This window comes from Lissotriton helveticus, chromosome 11, assembly GCF_964261635.1.
Source record: "Lissotriton helveticus chromosome 11, aLisHel1.1, whole genome shotgun sequence".
Classification (NCBI taxonomy): Eukaryota; Metazoa; Chordata; class Amphibia; order Caudata; family Salamandridae; genus Lissotriton; species Lissotriton helveticus.
In genome coordinates this window covers 38,719,815-38,744,635 of record NC_136072.1, presented here as the reverse complement: position 1 = coordinate 38,744,635, position 24,821 = coordinate 38,719,815, and the positions used below count along the sequence as shown (strand labels likewise).

The 24,821-nt window shown below is 43.4% G+C and overlaps 27 non-coding genes across 27 annotated transcripts; all 27 read left to right on the top strand.

Moving 5' to 3' along the window:
• The first annotated feature begins 491 nt into the window (after nucleotides 1–491).
• TRNAM-CAU (transfer RNA methionine (anticodon CAU)) lies at nucleotides 492–563 on the top strand. Its single transcript has one exon. It is a non-coding gene; the product is annotated as a tRNA-Met (tRNA).
• Nucleotides 564–1,112: 549 nt separating this feature from the next.
• TRNAG-CCC (transfer RNA glycine (anticodon CCC)) lies at nucleotides 1,113–1,184 on the top strand. Its single transcript has one exon. It is a non-coding gene; the product is annotated as a tRNA-Gly (tRNA).
• Nucleotides 1,185–2,061: 877 nt separating this feature from the next.
• Nucleotides 2,062–2,133, top strand: TRNAM-CAU (transfer RNA methionine (anticodon CAU)). Its single transcript has one exon. It is a non-coding gene; the product is annotated as a tRNA-Met (tRNA).
• Nucleotides 2,134–2,681: 548 nt separating this feature from the next.
• Nucleotides 2,682–2,753, top strand: TRNAG-UCC (transfer RNA glycine (anticodon UCC)). Its single transcript has one exon. It is a non-coding gene; the product is annotated as a tRNA-Gly (tRNA).
• An 867-nt stretch (nucleotides 2,754–3,620) lies between these two features.
• Nucleotides 3,621–3,692, top strand: TRNAM-CAU (transfer RNA methionine (anticodon CAU)). The gene has a single exon. It is a non-coding gene; the product is annotated as a tRNA-Met (tRNA).
• Nucleotides 3,693–4,930: 1,238 nt separating this feature from the next.
• Nucleotides 4,931–5,002, top strand: TRNAM-CAU (transfer RNA methionine (anticodon CAU)). The gene has a single exon. It is a non-coding gene; the product is annotated as a tRNA-Met (tRNA).
• Nucleotides 5,003–5,551: 549 nt separating this feature from the next.
• TRNAG-CCC (transfer RNA glycine (anticodon CCC)) lies at nucleotides 5,552–5,623 on the top strand. Its single transcript has one exon. It is a non-coding gene; the product is annotated as a tRNA-Gly (tRNA).
• Nucleotides 5,624–6,475: 852 nt separating this feature from the next.
• TRNAM-CAU (transfer RNA methionine (anticodon CAU)) lies at nucleotides 6,476–6,547 on the top strand. The gene has a single exon. It is a non-coding gene; the product is annotated as a tRNA-Met (tRNA).
• Nucleotides 6,548–7,095: 548 nt separating this feature from the next.
• TRNAG-UCC (transfer RNA glycine (anticodon UCC)) lies at nucleotides 7,096–7,167 on the top strand. Its single transcript has one exon. It is a non-coding gene; the product is annotated as a tRNA-Gly (tRNA).
• A 1,249-nt stretch (nucleotides 7,168–8,416) lies between these two features.
• TRNAG-CCC (transfer RNA glycine (anticodon CCC)) lies at nucleotides 8,417–8,488 on the top strand. Its single transcript has one exon. It is a non-coding gene; the product is annotated as a tRNA-Gly (tRNA).
• Nucleotides 8,489–9,365: 877 nt separating this feature from the next.
• On the top strand, nucleotides 9,366–9,437 carry TRNAM-CAU (transfer RNA methionine (anticodon CAU)). The gene has a single exon. It is a non-coding gene; the product is annotated as a tRNA-Met (tRNA).
• Nucleotides 9,438–9,985: 548 nt separating this feature from the next.
• Nucleotides 9,986–10,057, top strand: TRNAG-UCC (transfer RNA glycine (anticodon UCC)). The gene has a single exon. It is a non-coding gene; the product is annotated as a tRNA-Gly (tRNA).
• A 1,249-nt stretch (nucleotides 10,058–11,306) lies between these two features.
• On the top strand, nucleotides 11,307–11,378 carry TRNAG-CCC (transfer RNA glycine (anticodon CCC)). The gene has a single exon. It is a non-coding gene; the product is annotated as a tRNA-Gly (tRNA).
• An 877-nt stretch (nucleotides 11,379–12,255) lies between these two features.
• Nucleotides 12,256–12,327, top strand: TRNAM-CAU (transfer RNA methionine (anticodon CAU)). Its single transcript has one exon. It is a non-coding gene; the product is annotated as a tRNA-Met (tRNA).
• A 548-nt stretch (nucleotides 12,328–12,875) lies between these two features.
• On the top strand, nucleotides 12,876–12,947 carry TRNAG-UCC (transfer RNA glycine (anticodon UCC)). The gene has a single exon. It is a non-coding gene; the product is annotated as a tRNA-Gly (tRNA).
• A 1,249-nt stretch (nucleotides 12,948–14,196) lies between these two features.
• TRNAG-CCC (transfer RNA glycine (anticodon CCC)) lies at nucleotides 14,197–14,268 on the top strand. Its single transcript has one exon. It is a non-coding gene; the product is annotated as a tRNA-Gly (tRNA).
• Nucleotides 14,269–15,135: 867 nt separating this feature from the next.
• Nucleotides 15,136–15,207, top strand: TRNAM-CAU (transfer RNA methionine (anticodon CAU)). Its single transcript has one exon. It is a non-coding gene; the product is annotated as a tRNA-Met (tRNA).
• A 548-nt stretch (nucleotides 15,208–15,755) lies between these two features.
• TRNAG-UCC (transfer RNA glycine (anticodon UCC)) lies at nucleotides 15,756–15,827 on the top strand. Its single transcript has one exon. It is a non-coding gene; the product is annotated as a tRNA-Gly (tRNA).
• Nucleotides 15,828–17,076: 1,249 nt separating this feature from the next.
• On the top strand, nucleotides 17,077–17,148 carry TRNAG-CCC (transfer RNA glycine (anticodon CCC)). The gene has a single exon. It is a non-coding gene; the product is annotated as a tRNA-Gly (tRNA).
• An 866-nt stretch (nucleotides 17,149–18,014) lies between these two features.
• On the top strand, nucleotides 18,015–18,086 carry TRNAM-CAU (transfer RNA methionine (anticodon CAU)). Its single transcript has one exon. It is a non-coding gene; the product is annotated as a tRNA-Met (tRNA).
• A 548-nt stretch (nucleotides 18,087–18,634) lies between these two features.
• TRNAG-UCC (transfer RNA glycine (anticodon UCC)) lies at nucleotides 18,635–18,706 on the top strand. The gene has a single exon. It is a non-coding gene; the product is annotated as a tRNA-Gly (tRNA).
• Nucleotides 18,707–19,955: 1,249 nt separating this feature from the next.
• Nucleotides 19,956–20,027, top strand: TRNAG-CCC (transfer RNA glycine (anticodon CCC)). The gene has a single exon. It is a non-coding gene; the product is annotated as a tRNA-Gly (tRNA).
• Nucleotides 20,028–20,904: 877 nt separating this feature from the next.
• On the top strand, nucleotides 20,905–20,976 carry TRNAM-CAU (transfer RNA methionine (anticodon CAU)). The gene has a single exon. It is a non-coding gene; the product is annotated as a tRNA-Met (tRNA).
• A 548-nt stretch (nucleotides 20,977–21,524) lies between these two features.
• Nucleotides 21,525–21,596, top strand: TRNAG-UCC (transfer RNA glycine (anticodon UCC)). The gene has a single exon. It is a non-coding gene; the product is annotated as a tRNA-Gly (tRNA).
• Nucleotides 21,597–22,845: 1,249 nt separating this feature from the next.
• Nucleotides 22,846–22,917, top strand: TRNAG-CCC (transfer RNA glycine (anticodon CCC)). Its single transcript has one exon. It is a non-coding gene; the product is annotated as a tRNA-Gly (tRNA).
• Nucleotides 22,918–23,794: 877 nt separating this feature from the next.
• TRNAM-CAU (transfer RNA methionine (anticodon CAU)) lies at nucleotides 23,795–23,866 on the top strand. The gene has a single exon. It is a non-coding gene; the product is annotated as a tRNA-Met (tRNA).
• Nucleotides 23,867–24,414: 548 nt separating this feature from the next.
• TRNAG-UCC (transfer RNA glycine (anticodon UCC)) lies at nucleotides 24,415–24,486 on the top strand. The gene has a single exon. It is a non-coding gene; the product is annotated as a tRNA-Gly (tRNA).
• Nucleotides 24,487–24,821: the final 335 nt, after the last annotated feature.

The window sequence follows — 24,821 nt, the reverse complement described above, 5'->3', positions numbered from 1 at the left end:
CTGCTATACTCATTGTCCTACTATATGATAAGTTTCATAAAGCAGAGTCACCACTCACATGAGCTGGTAATAAATATGTTACAGTGGGAAGACAATGAACGGGCTGAGGCCCGACCACACATTATAACTAAAGCATCTCTATGTTAAAAAGCATTCCTAGGTAATGTCTAGCCTCTGAAAAAAATATGTAAAATCCATCGATAAATCTGGCAAAAGTCCCCAATATTTTGGGCATACTTGTGCTCTCACCTGAATGTAGCGCCACCTTGTAGGCGCCGAAGGTAACTGCGGCTCACAAAATGTTTTATCAGAAGGCAAGTTGAGAGGAATCCAAGAGGCAGATGTCCTTGGAAAGAGCCTCTGACTGCAGCAGGAAGGATGAATTCTTCAAATTTGCACAGTTTCCGGCCCATCGTCCTCTCACGTCCCGAACGCCCACGTCACTCCCCTGAATGCTCCTCATCTGCATAAAGAGAACACTCTGAAAAAGGAGCAGAGTGGCGCAGCGGAAGCGTGCTGGGCCCATAACCCAGAGGTCGATGGATCGAAACCATCCTCTGCTAATTTTGCTTGATTTTTCTTCCAAGGACCAAGCTGTCATTTCCACGCTGCCGGAAAGGAAAAGCGCAAGCTTGTGCCAGCTAAGTGATATAAGACTTCTCAACTATCTGTGTCTGCTGAAATACAAGAGAGGGAGTGTCAAAGGATCCACCCTGTACTTTGAAAGTAAAGACACACAATAATAAGCATACATGACTGGTGGGACCTTCAAACACTTTTCTGTGCAGGCTTTGAATTTCATTCTTCCCTTTTTGTTCTGCTCTTATCTATCTCCTGGGCATTTCATGGAATGTTCTCTCTTTCTCTTCCCTGCTTTGCTTCCCTTGCTGCCTCTATATGTTATATATATATTAATTGTACTGCTGCTTTCCATTCTTCTCTTCTGCACAGCTTTGTCCTTGGTTTTAATCCCCAGTTCCTTACCCTCTGCAAATAACGTTCTACTGCTTTTCATGTTGGTATCTAAACCAAATGCACCATTGAAGCAGGTGCAAGATAGTCATTGATCTCTGAGTCATAATATTTAGAACCGAGAGCGCAAATGTCAGAGGGCATTGGTGGTATAGTGGTGAGCATAGCTGCTTCCCAAGCAGTTGACCCGGGTTCGATTCCCGGCCAACGCAATGCAAATACTTATATATTCTGCAAGCAGGATATATTTTAATGCAACATGTCACAAAATGGAAATATCATGAACAGATTAATCAGCCATTATATAAAAAATAAACAAATATGTAGGCAAGCATCTCGATCGCCCCTTCTGCTACATTCATTGACCTAATATATGATAAGTTTCATAAAGCAGAGTCACCACTCACATGTGCTGGTAATAAATATGTTACAGTGGGCAGACATTATAACTCTAGCATCTCTATGTTAGAAAGCATTTCTAGGCAATATCTAGCCTCTGAAAAAAATATACAAGATCCACCGATAAATCTGTCAAAAGTCCTTAACATTTTGTGCATACTTGTGCTCTCACCTGCATGTAGCGCCACCTTGTAGCTGTCGAAGGTAACTGCGGCTCACAAAATGTTTTATCAGAAGGCAAGTTGAGAGGAATCCAAGAGGCAGATGTCCATGGAAAGAGCGTCTCACTGCAGCAGGAAGGTTGAATGATTCAAATTTGCATAGTTTCCTGTCCAACGTCCACAACGCTCCCAAACGCTCCCAAACGCTCAAAAGCCTCACACCGGGCAAGCCCTCACCGGGTAGATCTCTGGCACCCAGGTAAAGCCAAATCCTGAGCATGCTAGCGCTAGTATCACAGAGAGAGATATAGAGGGTTCAAGAGCTGCTGTCTTGATAAAGGTTTGAAACGGCTAGTGCCTGAGAGTGTCTGACTTTCAGTTATGACTGATTGTGAGAGGGGAAGATGAAGTTTTTCTATACCCAGCATGCCTTGCGATATACTTAGGCAAATGAGGTGAGAGCCCGACCAATCCCATGCTACTCTGCTGAATGCTCCTCATCTGCATAAAGAGAACACTTTCCCAAAGCAGCAGAGTGGCGCAGCGGAAGCGTGCTGGGCCCATAACCCAGAGGTCGATGGATCGAAACCATCCTCTGCTAGTTTTGCTTGATTTTTCTTCCAAGGACCAAGCTGTCATTTTAAGGCTGCCAGCAAGGAAAAGCGCAAGCTTGTGCCAGCTATGGTAGAAACGACTTCTGAACTATCTGTGTCTGCTGAAATACAAGAGAGGGATCGTCAAAGGGATCCACCCTGTACCTTGAAAGTAAAGACACACAATAATAAGCATAAATGACTGGTGGGACCTTCAAACACTTTTCTGGGCATGCTTTGAATATCATTCTTCCCTTTTTGTTCTGCTCTTATCTATCTCCTGGGCATTTCCTGGAATGTTCTCTCTTTCTTTCCCCTGCTTTGCTTCCCATGCTGCCTCTATATGTTCATATCCATTATTTGTACTGCTGCTTACCATTCTTCTCTTCTTCACAGCTTTGTCCTTGGTTTCAATCCCAGTTCCTTACAATCTGCTAAAACCGTTCTACTGCTTCTCATGTTGGTATCTAAACCAAATGCACCATTGAAGCTGGTGCAAGATAGACATTGAACTCAGGGTCGTAATGTTGAGAACCGAGATTGCACAGATCAGAGGGCGTTGGTGGTATAGTGGTGAGCATAGCTGCCTTCCAAGCAGTTGACCCGGGTTCGATTCCCGGCCAACGCAGTACCAATTCTTATATATTCTGCAATCAGGATATATTTTAATGCAACATGTCACAAAATGGAAATATCATGAACAGATTAATCAGCCATTATATAAAAAATAAACAAATATGTAGGCAAGCATCTCAATCGCCCCTTCTGCTACATTCATTGACCTAATATATGATAAGTTTCATAAAGCAGAGTCACCACTCACATGTGCTGGTAATAAATATGTTACAGTGGGCAGACATTATAACTCTAGCATCTCTATGTTAGAAAGCATTTCTAGGCAATATCTAGCCTCTGAAAAAAATATACAAGATCCACCGATAAATCTGTCAAAAGTCCTTAACATTTTGTGCATACTTGTGCTCTCACCTGCATGTAGCGCCACCTTGTAGCTGTCGAAGGTAACTGCGGCTCACAAAATGTTTTATCAGAAGGCAAGTTGAGAGGAATCCAAGAGGCAGATGTCCATGGAAAGAGCGTCTCACTGCAGCAGGAAGGTTGGATGATTCAAATTTGCATAGTTTCCTGTCCAACGTCCACAACGCTCCCAAACGCTCAAAAGCCTCACACCGGGCAAGCCCTCACCGGGTAGATCTCTGGCACCCAGGTAAAGCCAAATCCTGAGCATGCTAGCGCTAGTATCACAGAGAGAGATATAGAGGGTTCAAGAGCTGCTGTCTTGATAAAGGTTTGAAACGGCTAGTGCCTGAGAGTGTCTGACTTTCAGTTATGACTGATTGTGAGAGGGGAAGATGAAGTTTTTCTATACCCAGCATGCCTTGCGATATACTTAGGCAAATGAGGTGAGAGCCCGACCAATCCCATGCTACTCTGCTGAATGCTCCTCATCTGCATAAAGAGAACACTTTCCCAAAGCAGCAGAGTGGCGCAGCGGAAGCGTGCTGGGCCCATAACCCAGAGGTCGATGGATCGAAACCATCCTCTGCTAGTTTTGCTTGATTTTTCTTCCAAGGACCAAGCTGTCATTTTAAGGCTGCCAGCAAGGAAAAGCGCAAGCTTGTGCCAGCTATGGTAGAAACGACTTCTGAACTATCTGTGTCTGCTGAAATACAAGAGAGGGATCGTCAAAGGGATCCACCCTGTACCTTGAAAGTAAAGACACACAATAATAAGCATAAATGACTGGTGGGACCTTCAAACACTTTTCTGGGCATGCTTTGAATATCATTCTTCCCTTTTTGTTCTGCTCTTATCTATCTCCTGGGCATTTCCTGGAATGTTCTCTCTTTCTTTCCCCGGCTTTGCTTCCCATGCTGCCTCTATATGTTCATATCCATTATTTGTACTGCTGCTTACCATTCTTCTCTTCTTCACAGCTTTGTCCTTGGTTTCAACCCAGTTCCTTACAATCTGCTAAAACCTTTCTACTGCTTCTCATGTTGGTATCTAAACCAAATGCACCATTGAAGCTGGTGCAAGATAGACATTGAACTCAGGGTCGTAATGTTGAGAACCGAGATTGCACAGATCAGAGGGCGTTGGTGGTATAGTGGTGAGCATAGCTGCCTTCCAAGCAATTGACCCAGGTTCGATTCCCGGCCAACGCAGTACCAATTCTTATATATTCTGCAATCAGGATATATTTTAATGCAACATGTCACAAAATGGAAATATCATGAACAGATTAATCAGCCATTATATAAAAAATAAACAAATATGTAGGCAAGCATCTCGATCGCCCCTTCTGCTATACTCATTGTCCTACTATATGATAAGTTTCATAAAGCAGAGTCACCACTCACATGAGCTGGTAATAAATATGTTACAGTGGGAAGACAATGAACGGGCTGAGGCCCGACCACACATTATAACTAAAGCATCTCTATGTTAAAAAGCATTCCTAGGTAATGTCAAAAAAATATGTAAAATCCATCGATAAATCTGGCAAAAGTCCCCAATATTTTGGGCATACTTGTGCTCTCACCTGAATGTAGCGCCACCTTGTAGGCGCCGAAGGTAACTGCGGCTCACAAAATGTTTTATCAGAAGGCAAGTTGAGAGGAATCCAAGAGGCAGATGTCCTTGGAAAGAGCCTCTGACTGCAGCAGGAAGGATGAATGCTTCAAATTTGCACAGTTTCCTGCCCATCGTCCTCTCACGTCCCGAACGCCCACGTCACTCCCCTGAATGCTCCTCATCTGCATAAAGAGAACACTCTGAAAAAGGAGCAGAGTGGCGCAGCGGAAGCGTGCTGGGCCCATAACCCAGAGGTCGATGGATCGAAACCATCCTCTGCTAATTTTGCTTGATTTTTCTTCCAAGGACCAAGCTGTCATTTCCACGCTGCCGGAAAGGAAAAGCGCAAGCTTGTGCCAGCTAAGTGATATAAGACTTCTCAACTATCTGTGTCTGCTGAAATACAAGAGAGGGAGTGTCAAAGGATCCACCCTGTACTTTGAAAGTAAAGACACACAATAATAAGCATACATGACTGGTGGGACCTTCAAACACTTTTCTGTGCAGGCTTTGAATTTCATTCTTCCCTTTTTGTTCTGCTCTTATCTATCTCCTGGGCATTTCATGGAATGTTCTCTCTTTCTCTTCCCTGCTTTGCTTCCCTTGCTGCCTCTATATGTTATATATATATTAATTGTACTGCTGCTTTCCATTCTTCTCTTCTGCACAGCTTTGTCCTTGGTTTTAATCCCCAGTTCCTTACCCTCTGCAAATAACGTTCTACTGCTTTTCATGTTGGTATCTAAACCAAATGCACCATTGAAGCAGGTGCAAGATAGTCATTGATCTCTGAGTCATAATATTTAGAACCGAGAGCGCAAATGTCAGAGGGGGTTGGTGGTATAGTGGTGAGCATAGCTGCTTCCCAAGCAGTTGACCTGGGTTCGATTCCCGGCCAACGCAATGCAAATACTTATATATTCTGCAAGCAGGATATATTTTAATGCAACATGTCACAAAATGGAAATATCATGAACAGATTAATCAGCCATTATATAAAAAATAAACAAATATGTAGGCAAGCATCTCGATCGCCCCTTCTGCTACATTCATTGACCTAATATATGATAAGTTTCATAAAGCAGAGTCACCACTCACATGTGCTGGTAATAAATATGTTACAGTGGGCAGACATTATAACTCTAGCATCTCTATGTTAGAAAGCATTTCTAGGCAATATCTAGCCTCTGAAAAAAATATACAAGATCCACCGATAAATCTGTCAAAAGTCCTTAACATTTTGTGCATACTTGTGCTCTCACCTGCATGTAGCGCCACCTTGTAGCTGTCGAAGGTAACTGCGGCTCACAAAATGTTTTATCAGAAGGCAAGTTGAGAGGAATCCAAGAGGCAGATGTCCATGGAAAGAGCGTCTCACTGCAGCAGGAAGGTTGAATGATTCAAATTTGCATAGTTTCCTGTCCAACGTCCACAACGCTCCCAAACGCTCCCAAGCCTCTCACCGGGTAGATCTCTGGCACCCAGGTAAAGCCAAATCCTGAGCATGCTAGCGCTAGTATCACAGAGAGAGATATAGAGGGTTCAAGAGCTGCTGTCTTGATAAAGGTTTGAAACGGCTAGTGCCTGAGAGTGTCTGACTTTCAGTTATGACTGATTGTGAGAGGGGAAGATGAAGTTTTTCTATACCCAGCATGCCTTGCGATATACTTAGGCAAATGAGGTGAGAGCCCGACCAATCCCATGCTACTCTGCTGAATGCTCCTCATCTGCATAAAGAGAACACTTTCCCAAAGCAGCAGAGTGGCGCAGCGGAAGCGTGCTGGGCCCATAACCCAGAGGTCGATGGATCGAAACCATCCTCTGCTAGTTTTGCTTGATTTTTCTTCCAAGGACCAAGCTGTCATTTTAAGGCTGCCAGCAAGGAAAAGCGCAAGCTTGTGCCAGCTATGGTAGAAACGACTTCTGAACTATCTGTGTCTGCTGAAATACAAGAGAGGGATCGTCAAAGGGATCCACCCTGTACCTTGAAAGTAAAGACACACAATAATAAGCATAAATGACTGGTGGGACCTTCAAACACTTTTCTGGGCATGCTTTGAATATCATTCTTCCCTTTTTGTTCTGCTCTTATCTATCTCCTGGGCATTTCCTGGAATGTTCTCTCTTTCTTTCCCCTGCTTTGCTTCCCATGCTGCCTCTATATGTTCATATCCATTATTTGTACTGCTGCTTACCATTCTTCTTTTCTTCACAGCTTTGTCCTTGGTTTCAATCCCAGTTCCTTACAATCTGCTAAAACCTTTCTACTGCTTCTCATGTTGGTATCTAAACCAAATGCACCATTGAAGCTGGTGCAAGATAGACATTGAACTCAGGGTCGTAATGTTGAGAACCGAGATTGCACAGATCAGAGGGCGTTGGTGGTATAGTGGTGAGCATAGCTGCCTTCCAAGCAGTTGACCCGGGTTCGATTCCCGGCCAACGCAGTACCAATTCTTATATATTCTGCAATCAGGATATATTTTAATGCAACATGTCACAAAATGGAAATATCATGAACAGATTAATCAGCCATTATATAAAAAATAAACAAATATGTAGGCAAGCATCTCGATCGCCCCTTCTGCTATACTCATTGTCCTACTATATGATAAGTTTCATAAAGCAGAGTCACCACTCACATGAGCTGGTAATAAATATGTTACAGTGGGAAGACAATGAACGGGCTGAGGCCCGACCACACATTATAACTAAAGCATCTCTATGTTAAAAAGCATTCCTAGGTAATGTCTAGCCTCTGAAAAAAATATGTAAAATCCATCGATAAATCTGGCAAAAGTCCCCAATATTTTGGGCATACTTGTGCTCTCACCTGAATGTAGCGCCACCTTGTAGGCGCCGAAGGTAACTGCGGCTCACAAAATGTTTTATCAGAAGGCAAGTTGAGAGGAATCCAAGAGGCAGATGTCCTTGGAAAGAGCCTCTGACTGCAGCAGGAAGGATGAATGCTTCAAATTTGCACAGTTTCCTGCCCATCGTCCTCTCACGTCCCGAACGCCCACGTCACTCCCCTGAATGCTCCTCATCTGCATAAAGAGAACACTCTGAAAAAGGAGCAGAGTGGCACAGCGGAAGCGTGCTGGGCCCATAACCCAGAGGTCGATGGATCGAAACCATCCTCTGCTAATTTTGCTTGATTTTTCTTCCAAGGACCAAGCTGTCATTTCCACGCTGCCGGAAAGGAAAAGCGCAAGCTTGTGCCAGCTAAGTGATATAAGACTTCTCAACTATCTGTGTCTGCTGAAATACAAGAGAGGGAGTGTCAAAGGATCCACCCTGTACTTTGAAAGTAAAGACACACAATAATAAGCATACATGACTGGTGGGACCTTCAAACACTTTTCTGTGCAGGCTTTGAATTTCATTCTTCCCTTTTTGTTCTGCTCTTATCTATCTCCTGGGCATTTCATGGAATGTTCTCTCTTTCTCTTCCCTGCTTTGCTTCCCTTGCTGCCTCTATATGTTATATATATATTAATTGTACTGCTGCTTTCCATTCTTCTCTTCTGCACAGCTTTGTCCTTGGTTTTAATCCCCAGTTCCTTACCCTCTGCAAATAACGTTCTACTGCTTTTCATGTTGGTATCTAAACCAAATGCACCATTGAAGCAGGTGCAAGATAGTCATTGATCTCTGAGTCATAATATTTAGAACCGAGAGCGCAAATGTCAGAGGGCGTTGGTGGTATAGTGGTGAGCATAGCTGCTTCCCAAGCAGTTGACCCGGGTTCGATTCCCGGCCAACGCAATGCAAATACTTATATATTCTGCAAGCAGGATATATTTTAATGCAACATGTCACAAAATGGAAATATCATGAACAGATTAATCAGCCATTATATAAAAAATAAACAAATATGTAGGCAAGCATCTCGATCGCCCCTTCTGCTACATTCATTGACCTAATATATGATAAGTTTCATAAAGCAGAGTCACCACTCACATGTGCTGGTAATAAATATGTTACAGTGGGCAGACATTATAACTCTAGCATCTCTATGTTAGAAAGCATTTCTAGGCAATATCTAGCCTCTGAAAAAAATATACAAGATCCACCGATAAATCTGTCAAAAGTCCTTAACATTTTGTGCATACTTGTGCTCTCACCTGCATGTAGCGCCACCTTGTAGCTGTCGAAGGTAACTGCGGCTCACAAAATGTTTTATCAGAAGGCAAGTTGAGAGGAATCCAAGAGGCAGATGTCCATGGAAAGAGCGTCTCACTGCAGCAGGAAGGTTGGATGATTCAAATTTGCATAGTTTCCTGTCCAACGTCCACAACGCTCCCAAACGCTCCCAAACGCTCAAAAGCCTCACACCGGGCAAGCCCTCACCGGGTAGATCTCTGGCACCCAGGTAAAGCCAAATCTTGAGCATGCTAGCGCTAGTATCACAGAGAGAGATATAGAGGGTTCAAGAGCTGCTGTCTTGATAAAGGTTTGAAACGGCTAGTGCCTGAGAGTGTCTGACTTTCAGTTATGACTGATTGTGAGAGGGGAAGATGAAGTTTTTCTATACCCAGCATGCCTTGCGATATACTTAGGCAAATGAGGTGAGAGCCCGACCAATCCCATGCTACTCTGCTGAATGCTCCTCATCTGCATAAAGAGAACACTTTCCCAAAGCAGCAGAGTGGCGCAGCGGAAGCGTGCTGGGCCCATAACCCAGAGGTCGATGGATCGAAACCATCCTCTGCTAGTTTTGCTTGATTTTTCTTCCAAGGACCAAGCTGTCATTTTAAGGCTGCCAGCAAGGAAAAGCGCAAGCTTGTGCCAGCTATGGTAGAAACGACTTCTGAACTATCTGTGTCTGCTGAAATACAAGAGAGGGATCGTCAAAGGGATCCACCCTGTACCTTGAAAGTAAAGACACACAATAATAAGCATAAATGACTGGTGGGACCTTCAAACACTTTTCTGGGCATGCTTTGAATATCATTCTTCCCTTTTTGTTCTGCTCTTATCTATCTCCTCGGCATTTCCTGGAATGTTCTCTCTTTCTTTCCCCTGCTTTGCTTCCCATGCTGCCTCTATATGTTCATATCCATTATTTGTACTGCTGCTTACCATTCTTCTCTTCTTCACAGCTTTGTCCTTGGTTTCAATCCCAGTTCCTTACAATCTGCTAAAACCTTTCTACTGCTTCTCATGTTGGTATCTAAACCAAATGCACCATTGAAGCTGGTGCAAGATAGACATTGAACTCAGGGTCGTAATGTTGAGAACCGAGATTGCACAGATCAGAGGGCGTTGGTGGTATAGTGGTGAGCATAGCTGCCTTCCAAGCAGTTGACCCGGGTTCGATTCCCGGCCAACGCAGTACCAATTCTTATATATTCTGCAATCAGGATATATTTTAATGCAACATGTCACAAAATGGAAATATCATGAACAGATTAATCAGCCATTATATAAAAAATAAACAAATATGTAGGCAAGCATCTCGATCGCCCCTTCTGCTATACTCATTGTCCTACTATATGATAAGTTTCATAAAGCAGAGTCACCACTCACATGAGCTGGTAATAAATATGTTACAGTGGGAAGACAATGAACGGGCTGAGGCCCGACCACACATTATAACTAAAGCATCTCTATGTTAAAAAGCATTCCTAGGTAATGTCTAGCCTCTGAAAAAAATATGTAAAATCCATCGATAAATCTGGCAAAAGTCCCCAATATTTTGGGCATACTTGTGCTCTCACCTGAATGTAGCGCCACCTTGTAGGCGCCGAAGGTAACTGCGGCTCACAAAATGTTTTATCAGAAGGCAAGTTGAGAGGAATCCAAGAGGCAGATGTCCTTGGAAAGAGCCTCTGACTGCAGCAGGAAGGATGAATGCTTCAAATTTGCACAGTTTCCTGCCCATCGTCCTCTCACGTCCCGAACGCCCACGTCACTCCCCTGAATGCTCCTCATCTGCATAAAGAGAACACTCTGAAAAAGGAGCAGAGTGGCGCAGCGGAAGCGTGCTGGGCCCATAACCCAGAGGTTGATGGATCGAAACCATCCTCTGCTAATTTTGCTTGATTTTTCTTCCAAGGACCAAGCTGTCATTTCCACGCTGCCGGAAAGGAAAAGCGCAAGCTTGTGCCAGCTAAGTGATATAAGACTTCTCAACTATCTGTGTCTGCTGAAATACAAGAGAGGGAGTGTCAAAGGATCCACCCTGTACTTTGAAAGTAAAGACACACAATAATAAGCATACATGACTGGTGGGACCTTCAAACACTTTTCTGTGCAGGCTTTGAATTTCATTCTTCCCTTTTTGTTATGCTCTTATCTATCTCCTGGGCATTTCATGGAATGTTCTCTCTTTCTCTTCCCTGCTTTGCTTCCCTTGCTGCCTCTATATGTTATATATATATTAATTGTACTGCTGCTTTCCATTCTTCTCTTCTGCACAGCTTTGTCCTTGGTTTTAATCCCCAGTTCCTTACCCTCTGCAAATAACGTTCTACTGCTTTTCATGTTGGTATCTAAACCAAATGCACCATTGAAGCAGGTGCAAGATAGTCATTGATCTCTGAGTCATAATATTTAGAACCGAGAGCGCAAATGTCAGAGGGCGTTGGTGGTATAGTGGTGAGCATAGCTGCTTCCCAAGCAGTTGACCCGGGTTCGATTCCCGGCCAACGCAATGCAAATACTTATATATTCTGCAAGCAGGATATATTTTAATGCAACATGTCACAAAATGGAAATATCATGAACAGATTAATCAGCCATTATATAAAAAATAAACAAATATGTAGGCAAGCATCTCGATCGCCCCTTCTGCTACATTCATTGACCTAATATATGATAAGTTTCATAAAGCAGAGTCACCACTCACATGTGCTGGTAATAAATATGTTACAGTGGGCAGACATTATAACTCTAGCATCTCTATGTTAGAAAGCATTTCTAGGCAATATCTAGCCTCTGAAAAAAATATACAAGATCCACCGATAAATCTGTCAAAAGTCCTTAACATTTTGTGCATACTTGTGCTCTCACCTGCATGTAGCGCCACCTTGTAGCTGTCGAAGGTAACTGCGGCTCACAAAATGTTTTATCAGAAGGCAAGTTGAGAGGAATCCAAGAGGCAGATGTCCATGGAAAGAGCGTCTCACTGCAGCAGGAAGGTTGGATGATTCAAATTTGCATAGTTTCCTGTCCAACGTCCACAACGCTCCCAAACGCTCCCAAACGCTCAAAAGCCTCACACCGGGCAAGCCCTCACCGGGTAGATCTCTGGCACCCAGGTAAAGCCAAATCTTGAGCATGCTAGCGCTAGTATCACAGAGAGAGATATAGAGGGTTCAAGAGCTGCTGTCTTGATAAAGGTTTGAAACGGCTAGTGCCTGAGAGTGTCTGACTTTCAGTTATGACTGATTGTGAGAGGGGAAGATGAAGTTTTTCTATACCCAGCATGCCTTGCGATATACTTAGGCAAATGAGGTGAGAGCCCGACCAATCCCATGCTACTCTGCTGAATGCTCCTCATCTGCATAAAGAGAACACTTTCCCAAAGCAGCAGAGTGGCGCAGCGGAAGCGTGCTGGGCCCATAACCCAGAGGTCGATGGATCGAAACCATCCTCTGCTAGTTTTGCTTGATTTTTCTTCCAAGGACCAAGCTGTCATTTTAAGGCTGCCAGCAAGGAAAAGCGCAAGCTTGTGCCAGCTATGGTAGAAACGACTTCTAAACTATCTGTGTCTGCTGAAATACAAGAGAGGGATCGTCAAAGGGATCCACCCTGTACCTTGAAAGTAAAGACACACAATAATAAGCATAAATGACTGGTGGGACCTTCAAACACTTTTCTGGGCATGCTTTGAATATCATTCTTCCCTTTTTGTTCTGCTCTTATCTATCTCCTGGGCATTTCCTGGAATGTTCTCTCTTTCTTTCCCCTGCTTTGCTTCCCATGCTGCCTCTATATGTTCATATCCATTATTTGTACTGCTGCTTACCATTCTTCTCTTCTTCACAGCTTTGTCCTTGGTTTCAATCCCAGTTCCTTACAATCTGCTAAAACCTTTCTACTGCTTCTCATGTTGGTATCTAAACCAAATGCACCATTGAAGCTGGTGCAAGATAGACATTGAACTCAGGGTCGTAATGTTGAGAACCGAGATTGCACAGATCAGAGGGCGTTGGTGGTATAGTGGTGAGCATAGCTGCCTTCCAAGCAGTTGACCCGGGTTCGATTCCCGGCCAACGCAGTACCAATTCTTATATATTCTGCAATCAGGATATATTTTAATGCAACATGTCACAAAATGGAAATATCATGAACAGATTAATCAGCCATTATATAAAAAATAAACAAATATGTAGGCAAGCATCTCGATCGCCCCTTCTGCTATACTCATTGTCCTACTATATGATAAGTTTCATAAAGCAGAGTCACCACTCACATGAGCTGGTAATAAATATGTTACAGTGGGAAGACAATGAACGGGCTGAGGCCCGACCACACATTATAACTAAAGCATCTCTATGTTAAAAAGCATTCCTAGGTAATGTCTAGCCTCTGAAAAAAATATGTAAAATCCATCGATAAATCTGGCAAAAGTCCCCAATATTTTGGGCATACTTGTGCTCTCACCTGAATGTAGCGCCACCTTGTAGGCGCCGAAGGTAACTGCGGCTCACAAAATGTTTTATCAGAAGGCAAGTTGAGAGGAATCCAAGAGGCAGATGTCCTTGGAAAGAGCCTCTGACTGCAGCAGGAAGGATGAATGCTTCAAATTTGCACAGTTTCCTGCCCATCGTCCTCTCACGTCCCGAACGCCCACGTCACTCCCCTGAATGCTCCTCATCTGCATAAAGAGAACACTCTGAAAAAGGAGCAGAGTGGCGCAGCGGAAGCGTGCTGGGCCCATAACCCAGAGGTTGATGGATCGAAACCATCCTCTGCTAATTTTGCTTGATTTTTCTTCCAAGGACCAAGCTGTCATTTCCACGCTGCCGGAAAGGAAAAGCGCAAGCTTGTGCCAGCTAAGTGATATAAGACTTCTCAACTATCTGTGTCTGCTGAAATACAAGAGAGGGAGTGTCAAAGGATCCACCCTGTACTTTGAAAGTAAAGACACACAATAATAAGCATACATGACTGGTGGGACCTTCAAACACTTTTCTGTGCAGGCTTTGAATTTCATTCTTCCCTTTTTGTTCTGCTCTTATCTATCTCCTGGGCATTTCATGGAATGTTCTCTCTTTCTCTTCCCTGCTTTGCTTCCCTTGCTGCCTCTATATGTTATATATATATTAATTGTACTGCTGCTTTCCATTCTTCTCTTCTGCACAGCTTTGTCCTTGGTTTTAATCCCCAGTTCCTTACCCTCTGCAAATAACGTTCTACTGCTTTTCATGTTGGTATCTAAACCAAATGCACCATTGAAGCAGGTGCAAGATAGTCATTGATCTCTGAGTCATAATATTTAGAACCGAGAGCGCAAATGTCAGAGGGCGTTGGTGGTATAGTGGTGAGCATAGCTGCTTCCCAAGCAGTTGACCCGGGTTCGATTCCCGGCCAACGCAATGCAAATACTTATATATTCTGCAAGCAGGATATATTTTAATGCAACATGTCACAAAATGGAAATATCATGAACAGATTAATCAGCCATTATATAAAAAATAAACAAATATGTAGGCAAGCATCTCGATCGCCCCTTCTGCTACATTCATTGACCTAATATATGATAAGTTTCATAAAGCAGAGTCACCACTCACATGTGCTGGTAATAAATATGTTACAGTGGGCAGACATTATAACTCTAGCATCTCTATGTTAGAAAGCATTTCTAGGCAATATCTAGCCTCTGAAAAAAATATACAAGATCCACCGATAAATCTGTCAAAAGTCCTTAACATTTTGTGCATACTTGTGCTCTCACCTGCATGTAGCGCCACCTTGTAGCTGTCGAAGGTAACTGCGGCTCACAAAATGTTTTATCAGAAGGCAAGTTGAGAGGAATCCAAGAGGCAGATGTCCATGGAAAGAGCGTCTCACTGCAGCAGGAAGGTTGGATGATTCAAATTTGCATAGTTTCCTGTCCAACGTCCACAACGCTCCCAAACGCTCAAAAGCCTCACACCGGGCAAGCCCTCACCGGGTAGATCTCTGGCACCCAGGTAAAGCCAAATCTTGAGCATGCTAGCGCTAGTATCACAGAGAGAGATATAGAGGGTTCAAGAGCTGCTGTCTTGATAAAGGTTTGAAACGGCTAGTGCCTGAGAGTGTCTGACTTTCAGTTATGACTGATTGTGAGAGGGGAAGATGAAGTTTTTCTATACCCAGCATGCCTTGCGATATACTTAGGCAAATGAGGTGAGAGCCCGACCAATCCCATGCTACTCTGCTGAATGCTCCTCATCTGCATAAAGAGAACACTTTCCCAAAGCAGCAGAGTGGCGCAGCGGAAGCGTGCTGGGCCCATAACCCAGAGGTCGATGGATCGAAACCATCCTCTGCTAGTTTTGCTTGATTTTTCTTCCAAGGACCAAGCTGTCATTTTAAGGCTGCCAGCAAGGAAAAGCGCAAGCTTGTGCCAGCTATGGTAGAAACGACTTCTGAACTATCTGTGTCTGCTGAAATACAAGAGAGGGATCGTCAAAGGGATCCACCCTGTACCTTGAAAGTAAAGACACACAATAATAAGCATAAATGACTGGTGGGACCTTCAAACACTTTTCTGGGCATGCTTTGAATATCATTCTTCCCTTTTTGTTCTGCTCTTATCTATCTCCTGGGCATTTCCTGGAATGTTCTCTCTTTCTTTCCCCTGCTTTGCTTCCCATGCTGCCTCTATATGTTCATATCCATTATTTGTACTGCTGCTTACCATTCTTCTCTTCTTCACAGCTTTGTCCTTGGTTTCAATCCCAGTTCCTTACAATCTGCTAAAACCTTTCTACTGCTTCTCATGTTGGTATCTAAACCAAATGCACCATTGAAGCTGGTGCAAGATAGACATTGAACTCAGGGTCGTAATGTTGAGAACCGAGATTGCACAGATCAGAGGGCGTTGGTGGTATAGTGGTGAGCATAGCTGCCTTCCAAGCAGTTGACCCGGGTTCGATTCCCGGCCAACGCAGTACCAATTCTTATATATTCTGCAATCAGGATATATTTTAATGCAACATGTCACAAAATGGAAATATCATGAACAGATTAATCAGCCATTATATAAAAAATAAACAAATATGTAGGCAAGCATCTCGATCGCCCCTTCTGCTATACTCATTGTCCTACTATATGATAAGTTTCATAAAGCAGAGTCACCACTCACATGAGCTGGTAATAAATATGTTACAGTGGGAAGACAATGAACGGGCTGAGGCCCGACCACACATTATAACTAAAGCATCTCTATGTTAAAAAGCATTCCTAGGTAATGTCTAGCCTCTGAAAAAAATATGTAAAATCCATCGATAAATCTGGCAAAAGTCCCCAATATTTTGGGCATACTTGTGCTCTCACCTGAATGTAGCGCCACCTTGTAGGCGCCGAAGGTAACTGCGGCTCACAAAATGTTTTATCAGAAGGCAAGTTGAGAGGAATCCAAGAGGCAGATGTCCTTGGAAAGAGCCTCTGACTGCAGCAGGAAGGATGAATGCTTCAAATTTGCACAGTTTCCTGCCCATCGTCCTCTCACGTCCCGAACGCCCACGTCACTCCCCTGAATGCTCCTCATCTGCATAAAGAGAACACTCTGAAAAAGGAGCAGAGTGGCGCAGCGGAAGCGTGCTGGGCCCATAACCCAGAGGTTGATGGATCGAAACCATCCTCTGCTAATTTTGCTTGATTTTTCTTCCAAGGACCAAGCTGTCATTTCCACGCTGCCGGAAAGGAAAAGCGCAAGCTTGTGCCAGCTAAGTGATATAAGACTTCTCAACTATCTGTGTCTGCTGAAATACAAGAGAGGGAGTGTCAAAGGATCCACCCTGTACTTTGAAAGTAAAGACACACAATAATAAGCATACATGACTGGTGGGACCTTCAAACACTTTTCTGTGCAGGCTTTGAATTTCATTCTTCCCTTTTTGTTCTGCTCTTATCTATCTCCTGGGCATTTCATGGAATGTTCTCTCTTTCTCTTCCCTGCTTTGCTTCCCTTGCTGCCTCTATATGTTATATATATATTAATTGTACTGCTGCTTTCCATTCTTCTCTTCTGCACAGCTTTGTCCTTGGTTTTAATCCCCAGTTCCTTACCCTCTGCAAATAACGTTCTACTGCTTTTCATGTTGGTATCTAAACCAAATGCACCATTGAAGCAGGTGCAAGATAGTCATTGATCTCTGAGTCATAATATTTAGAACCGAGAGCGCAAATGTCAGAGGGCGTTGGTGGTATAGTGGTGAGCATAGCTGCTTCCCAAGCAGTTGACCCGGGTTCGATTCCCGGCCAACGCAATGCAAATACTTATATATTCTGCAAGCAGGATATATTTTAATGCAACATGTCACAAAATGGAAATATCATGAACAGATTAATCAGCCATTATATAAAAAATAAACAAATATGTAGGCAAGCATCTCGATCGCCCCTTCTGCTACATTCATTGACCTAATATATGATAAGTTTCATAAAGCAGAGTCACCACTCACATGTGCTGGTAATAAATATGTTACAGTGGGCAGACATTATAACTCTAGCATCTCTATGTTAGAAAGCATTTCTAGGCAATATCTAGCCTCTGAAAAAAATATACAAGATCCACCGATAAATCTGTCAAAAGTCCTTAACATTTTGTGCATACTTGTGCTCTCACCTGCATGTAGCGCCACCTTGTAGCTGTCGAAGGTAACTGCGGCTCACAAAATGTTTTATCAGAAGGCAAGTTGAGAGGAATCCAAGAGGCAGATGTCCATGGAAAGAGCGTCTCACTGCAGCAGGAAGGTTGGATGATTCAAATTTGCATAGTTTCCTGTCCAACGTCCACAACGCTCCCAAACGCTCCCAAACGCTCAAAAGCCTCGCCCTCACCGGGTAGATCTCTGGCACCCAGGTAAAGCCAAATCTTGAGCATGCTAGCGCTAGTATCACAGAGAGAGATATAGAGGGTTCAAGAGCTGCTGTCTTGATAAAGGTTTGAAACGGCTAGTGCCTGAGAGTGTCTGACTTTCAGTTATGACTGATTGTGAGAGGGGAAGATGAAGTTTTTCTATACCCAGCATGCCTTGCGATATACTTAGGCAAATGAGGTGAGAGCCCGACCAATCCCATGCTACTCTGCTGAATGCTCCTCATCTGCATAAAGAGAACACTTTCCCAAAGCAGCAGAGTGGCGCAGCGGAAGCGTGCTGGGCCCATAACCCAGAGGTCGATGGATCGAAACCATCCTCTGCTAGTTTTGCTTGATTTTTCTTCCAAGGACCAAGCTGTCATTTTAAGGCTGCCAGCAAGGAAAAGCGCAAGCTTGTGCCAGCTATGGTAGAAACGACTTCTAAACTATCTGTGTCTGCTGAAATACAAGAGAGGGATCGTCAAAGGGATCCACCCTGTACCTTGAAAGTAAAGACACACAATAATAAGCATAAATGACTGGTGGGACCTTCAAACACTTTTCTGGGCATGCTTTGAATATCATTCTTCCCTTTTTGTTCTGCTCTTATCTATCTCCTGGGCATTTCCTGGAATGTTCTCTCTTTCTTTCCCCTGCTTTGCTTCCCATGCTGCCTCTATTTGTTCATATCCATTATTTGTACTGCTGCTTACCATTCTTCTCTTCTTCACAGCTTTGTCCTTGGTTTCAATCCCAGTTCCTTACAATCTGCTAAAACCTTTCTACTGCTTCTCATGTTGGTATCTAAACCAAATGCACCATTGAAGCTGGTGCAAGATAGACATTGAACTCAGGGTCGTAATGTTGAGAACCGAGATTGCACAGATCAGAGGGCGTTGGTGGTATAGTGGTGAGCATAGCTGCCTTCCAAGCAGTTGACCCGGGTTCGATTCCCGGCCAACGCAGTACCAATTCTTATATATTCTGCAATCAGGATATATTTTAATGCAACATGTCACAAAATGGAAATATCATGAACAGATTAATCAGCCATTATATAAAAAATAAACAAATATGTAGGCAAGCATCTCGATCGCCCCTTCTGCTATACTCATTGTCCTACTATATGATAAGTTTCATAAAGCAGAGTCACCACTCACATGAGCTGGTAATAAATATGTTACAGTGGGAAGACAATGAACGGGCTGAGGCCCGACCACACATTATAACTAAAGCATCTCTATGTTAAAAAGCATTCCTAGGTAATGTCTAGCCTCTGAAAAAAATATGTAAAATCCATCGATAAATCTGGCAAAAGTCCCCAATATTTTGGGCATACTTGTGCTCTCACCTGAATGTAGCGCCACCTTGTAGGCGCCGAAGGTAACTGCGGCTCACAAAATGTTTTATCAGAAGGCAAGTTGAGAGGAATCCAAGAGGCAGATGTCCTTGGAAAGAGCCTCTGACTGCAGCAGGAAGGATGAATGCTTCAAATTTGCACAGTTTCCTGCCCATCGTCCTCTCACGTCCCGAACGCCCACGTCACTCCCCTGAATGCTCCTCATCTGCATAAAGAGAACACTCTGAAAAAGGAGCAGAGTGGCGCAGCGGAAGCGTGCTGGGCCCATAACCCAGAGGTTGATGGATCGAAACCATCCTCTGCTAATTTTGCTTGATTTTTCTTCCAAGGACCAAGCTGTCATTTCCACGCTGCCGGAAAGGAAAAGCGCAAGCTTGTGCCAGCTAAGTGATATAAGACTTCTCAACTATCTGTGTCTGCTGAAATACAAGAGAGGGAGTGTCAAAGGATCCACCCTGTACTTTGAAAGTAAAGACACACAATAATAAGCATACATGACTGGTGGGACCTTCAAACACTTTTCTGTGCAGGCTTTGAATTTCATTCTTCCCTTTTTGTTCTGCTCTTATCTATCTCCTGGGCATTTCATGGAATGTTCTCTCTTTCTCTTCCCTGCTTTGCTTCCCTTGCTGCCTCTATATGTTATATATATATTAATTGTACTGCTGCTTTCCATTCTTCTCTTCTGCACAGCTTTGTCCTTGGTTTTAATCCCCAGTTCCTTACCCTCTGCAAATAACGTTCTACTGCTTTTCATGTTGGTATCTAAACCAAATGCACCATTGAAGCAGGTGCAAGATAGTCATTGATCTCTGAGTCATAATATTTAGAACCGAGAGCGCAAATGTCAGAGGGCATTGGTGGTATAGTGGTGAGCATAGCTGCTTCCCAAGCAGTTGACCCGGGTTCGATTCCCGGCCAACGCAATGCAAATACTTATATATTCTGCAAGCAGGATATATTTTAATGCAACATGTCACAAAATGGAAATATCATGAACAGATTAATCAGCCATTATATAAAAAATAAACAAATATGTAGGCAAGCATCTCGATCGCCCCTTCTGCTACATTCATTGACCTAATATATGATAAGTTTCATAAAGCAGAGTCACCACTCACATGTGCTGGTAATAAATATGTTACAGTGGGCAGACATTATAACTCTAGCATCTCTATGTTAGAAAGCATTTCTAGGCAATATCTAGCCTCTGAAAAAAATATACAAGATCCACCGATAAATCTGTCAAAAGTCCTTAACATTTTGTGCATACTTGTGCTCTCACCTGCATGTAGCGCCACCTTGTAGCTGTCGAAGGTAACTGCGGCTCACAAAATGTTTTATCAGAAGGCAAGTTGAGAGGAATCCAAGAGGCAGATGTCCATGGAAAGAGCGTCTCACTGCAGCAGGAAGGTTGGATGATTCAAATTTGCATAGTTTCCTGTCCAACGTCCACAACGCTCCCAAACGCTCCCAAACGCTCAAAAGCCTCACACCGGGCAAGCCCTCACCGGGTAGATCTCTGGCACCCAGGTAAAGCCAAATCTTGAGCATGCTAGCGCTAGTATCACAGAGAGAGATATAGAGGGTTCAAGAGCTGCTGTCTTGATAAAGGTTTGAAACGGCTAGTGCCTGAGAGTGTCTGACTTTCAGTTATGACTGATTGTGAGAGGGGAAGATGAAGTTTTTCTATACCCAGCATGCCTTGCGATATACTTAGGCAAATGAGGTGAGAGCCCGACCAATCCCATGCTACTCTGCTGAATGCTCCTCATCTGCATAAAGAGAACACTTTCCCAAAGCAGCAGAGTGGCGCAGCGGAAGCGTGCTGGGCCCATAACCCAGAGGTCGATGGATCGAAACCATCCTCTGCTAGTTTTGCTTGATTTTTCTTCCAAGGACCAAGCTGTCATTTTAAGGCTGCCAGCAAGGAAAAGCGCAAGCTTGTGCCAGCTATGGTAGAAACGACTTCTGAACTATCTGTGTCTGCTGAAATACAAGAGAGGGATCGTCAAAGGGATCCACCCTGTACCTTGAAAGTAAAGACACACAATAATAAGCATAAATGACTGGTGGGACCTTCAAACACTTTTCTGGGCATGCTTTGAATATCATTCTTCCCTTTTTGTTCTGCTCTTATCTATCTCCTGGGCATTTCCTGGAATGTTCTCTCTTTCTTTCCCCTGCTTTGCTTCCCATGCTGCCTCTATATGTTCATATCCATTATTTGTACTGCTGCTTACCATTCTTCTCTTCTTCACAGCTTTGTCCTTGGTTTCAATCCCAGTTCCTTACAATCTGCTAAAACCTTTCTACTGCTTCTCATGTTGGTATCTAAACCAAATGCACCATTGAAGCTGGTGCAAGATAGACATTGAACTCAGGGTCGTAATGTTGAGAACCGAGATTGCACAGATCAGAGGGCGTTGGTGGTATAGTGGTGAGCATAGCTGCCTTCCAAGCAGTTGACCCGGGTTCGATTCCCGGCCAACGCAGTACCAATTCTTATATATTCTGCAATCAGGATATATTTTAATGCAACATGTCACAAAATGGAAATATCATGAACAGATTAATCAGCCATTATATAAAAAATAAACAAATATGTAGGCAAGCATCTCGATCGCCCCTTCTGCTATACTCATTGTCCTACTATATGATAAGTTTCATAAAGCAGAGTCACCACTCACATGAGCTGGTAATAAATATGTTACAGTGGGAAGACAATGAACGGGCTGAGGCCCGACCACACATTATAACTAAAGCATCTCTATGTTAAAAAGCATTCCTAGGTAATGTCTAGCCTCTGAAAAAAATATGTAAAATCCATCGATAAATCTGGCAAAAGTCCCCAATATTTTGGGCATACTTGTGCTCTCACCTGAATGTAGCGCCACCTTGTAGGCGCCGAAGGTAACTGCGGCTCACAAAATGTTTTATCAGAAGGCAAGTTGAGAGGAATCCAAGAGGCAGATGTCCTTGGAAAGAGCCTCTGACTGCAGCAGGAAGGATGAATGCTTCAAATTTGCACAGTTTCCTGCCCATCGTCCTCTCACGTCCCGAACGCCCACGTCACTCCCCTGAATGCTCCTCATCTGCATAAAGAGAACACTCTGAAAAAGGAGCAGAGTGGCGCAGCGGAAGCGTGCTGGGCCCATAACCCAGAGGTTGATGGATCGAAACCATCCTCTGCTAATTTTGCTTGATTTTTCTTCCAAGGACCAAGCTGTCATTTCCACGCTGCCGGAAAGGAAAAGCGCAAGCTTGTGCCAGCTAAGTGATATAAGACTTCTCAACTATCTGTGTCTGCTGAAATACAAGAGAGGGAGTGTCAAAGGATCCACCCTGTACTTTGAAAGTAAAGACACACAATAATAAGCATACATGACTGGTGGGACCTTCAAACACTTTTCTGTGCAGGCTTTGAATTTCATTCTTCCCTTTTTGTTCTGCTCTTATCTATCTCCTGGGCATTTCATGGAATGTTCTCTCTTTCTCTTCCCTGCTTTGCTTCCCTTGCTGCCTCTATATGTTATATATATATTAATTGTACTGCTGCTTTCCATTCTTCTCTTCTGCACAGCTTTGTCCTTGGTTTTAATCCCCAGTTCCTTACCCTCTGCAAATAACGTTCTACTGCTTTTCATGTTGGTATCTAAACCAAATGCACCATTGAAGCAGGTGCAAGATAGTCATTGATCTCTGAGTCATAATATTTAGAACCGAGAGCGCAAATGTCAGAGGGCGTTGGTGGTATAGTGGTGAGCATAGCTGCTTCCCAAGCAGTTGACCCGGGTTCGATTCCCGGCCAACGCAATGCAAATACTTATATATTCTGCAAGCAGGATATATTTTAATGCAACATGTCACAAAATGGAAATATCATGAACAGATTAATCAGCCATTATATAAAAAATAAACAAATATGTAGGCAAGCATCTCGATCGCCCCTTCTGCTACATTCATTGACCTAATATATGATAAGTTTCATAAAGCAGAGTCACCACTCACATGTGCTGGTAATAAATATGTTACAGTGGGCAGACATTATAACTCTAGCATCTCTATGTTAGAAAGCATTTCTAGGCAATATCTAGCCTCTGAAAAAAATATACAAGATCCACCGATAAATCTGTCAAAAGTCCTTAACATTTTGTGCATACTTGTGCTCTCACCTGCATGTAGCGCCACCTTGTAGCTGTCGAAGGTAACTGCGGCTCACAAAATGTTTTATCAGAAGGCAAGTTGAGAGGAATCCAAGAGGCAGATGTCCATGGAAAGAGCGTCTCACTGCAGCAGGAAGGTTGGATGATTCAAATTTGCATAGTTTCCTGTCCAACGTCCACAACGCTCCCAAACGCTCCCAAACGCTCAAAAGCCTCACACCGGGCAAGCCCTCACCGGGTAGATCTCTGGCACCCAGGTAAAGCCAAATCTTGAGCATGCTAGCGCTAGTATCACAGAGAGAGATATAGAGGGTTCAAGAGCTGCTGTCTTGATAAAGGTTTGAAACGGCTAGTGCCTGAGAGTGTCTGACTTTCAGTTATGACTGATTGTGAGAGGGGAAGATGAAGTTTTTCTATACCCAGCATGCCTTGCGATATACTTAGGCAAATGAGGTGAGAGCCCGACCAATCCCATGCTACTCTGCTGAATGCTCCTCATCTGCATAAAGAGAACACTTTCCCAAAGCAGCAGAGTGGCGCAGCGGAAGCGTGCTGGGCCCATAACCCAGAGGTCGATGGATCGAAACCATCCTCTGCTAGTTTTGCTTGATTTTTCTTCCAAGGACCAAGCTGTCATTTTAAGGCTGCCAGCAAGGAAAAGCGCAAGCTTGTGCCAGCTATGGTAGAAACGACTTCTGAACTATCTGTGTCTGCTGAAATACAAGAGAGGGATCGTCAAAGGGATCCACCCTGTACCTTGAAAGTAAAGACACACAATAATAAGCATAAATGACTGGTGGGACCTTCAAACACTTTTCTGGGCATGCTTTGAATATCATTCTTCCCTTTTTGTTCTGCTCTTATCTATCTCCTCGGCATTTCCTGGAATGTTCTCTCTTTCTTTCCCCTGCTTTGCTTCCCATGCTGCCTCTATATGTTCATATCCATTATTTGTACTGCTGCTTACCATTCTTCTCTTCTTCACAGCTTTGTCCTTGGTTTCAATCCCAGTTCCTTACAATCTGCTAAAACCTTTCTACTGCTTCTCATGTTGGTATCTAAACCAAATGCACCATTGAAGCTGGTGCAAGATAGACATTGAACTCAGGGTCGTAATGTTGAGAACCGAGATTGCACAGATCAGAGGGCGTTGGTGGTATAGTGGTGAGCATAGCTGCCTTCCAAGCAGTTGACCCGGGTTCGATTCCCGGCCAACGCAGTACCAATTCTTATATATTCTGCAATCAGGATATATTTTAATGCAACATGTCACAAAATGGAAATATCATGAACAGATTAATCAGCCATTATATAAAAAATAAACAAATATGTAGGCAAGCATCTCGATCGCCCCTTCTGCTATACTCATTGTCCTACTATATGATAAGTTTCATAAAGCAGAGTCACCACTCACATGAGCTGGTAATAAATATGTTACAGTGGGAAGACAATGAACGGGCTGAGGCCCGACCACACATTATAACTAAAGCATCTCTATGTTAAAAAGCATTCCTAGGTAATGTCTAGCCTCTGAAAAAAATATGTAAAATCCAT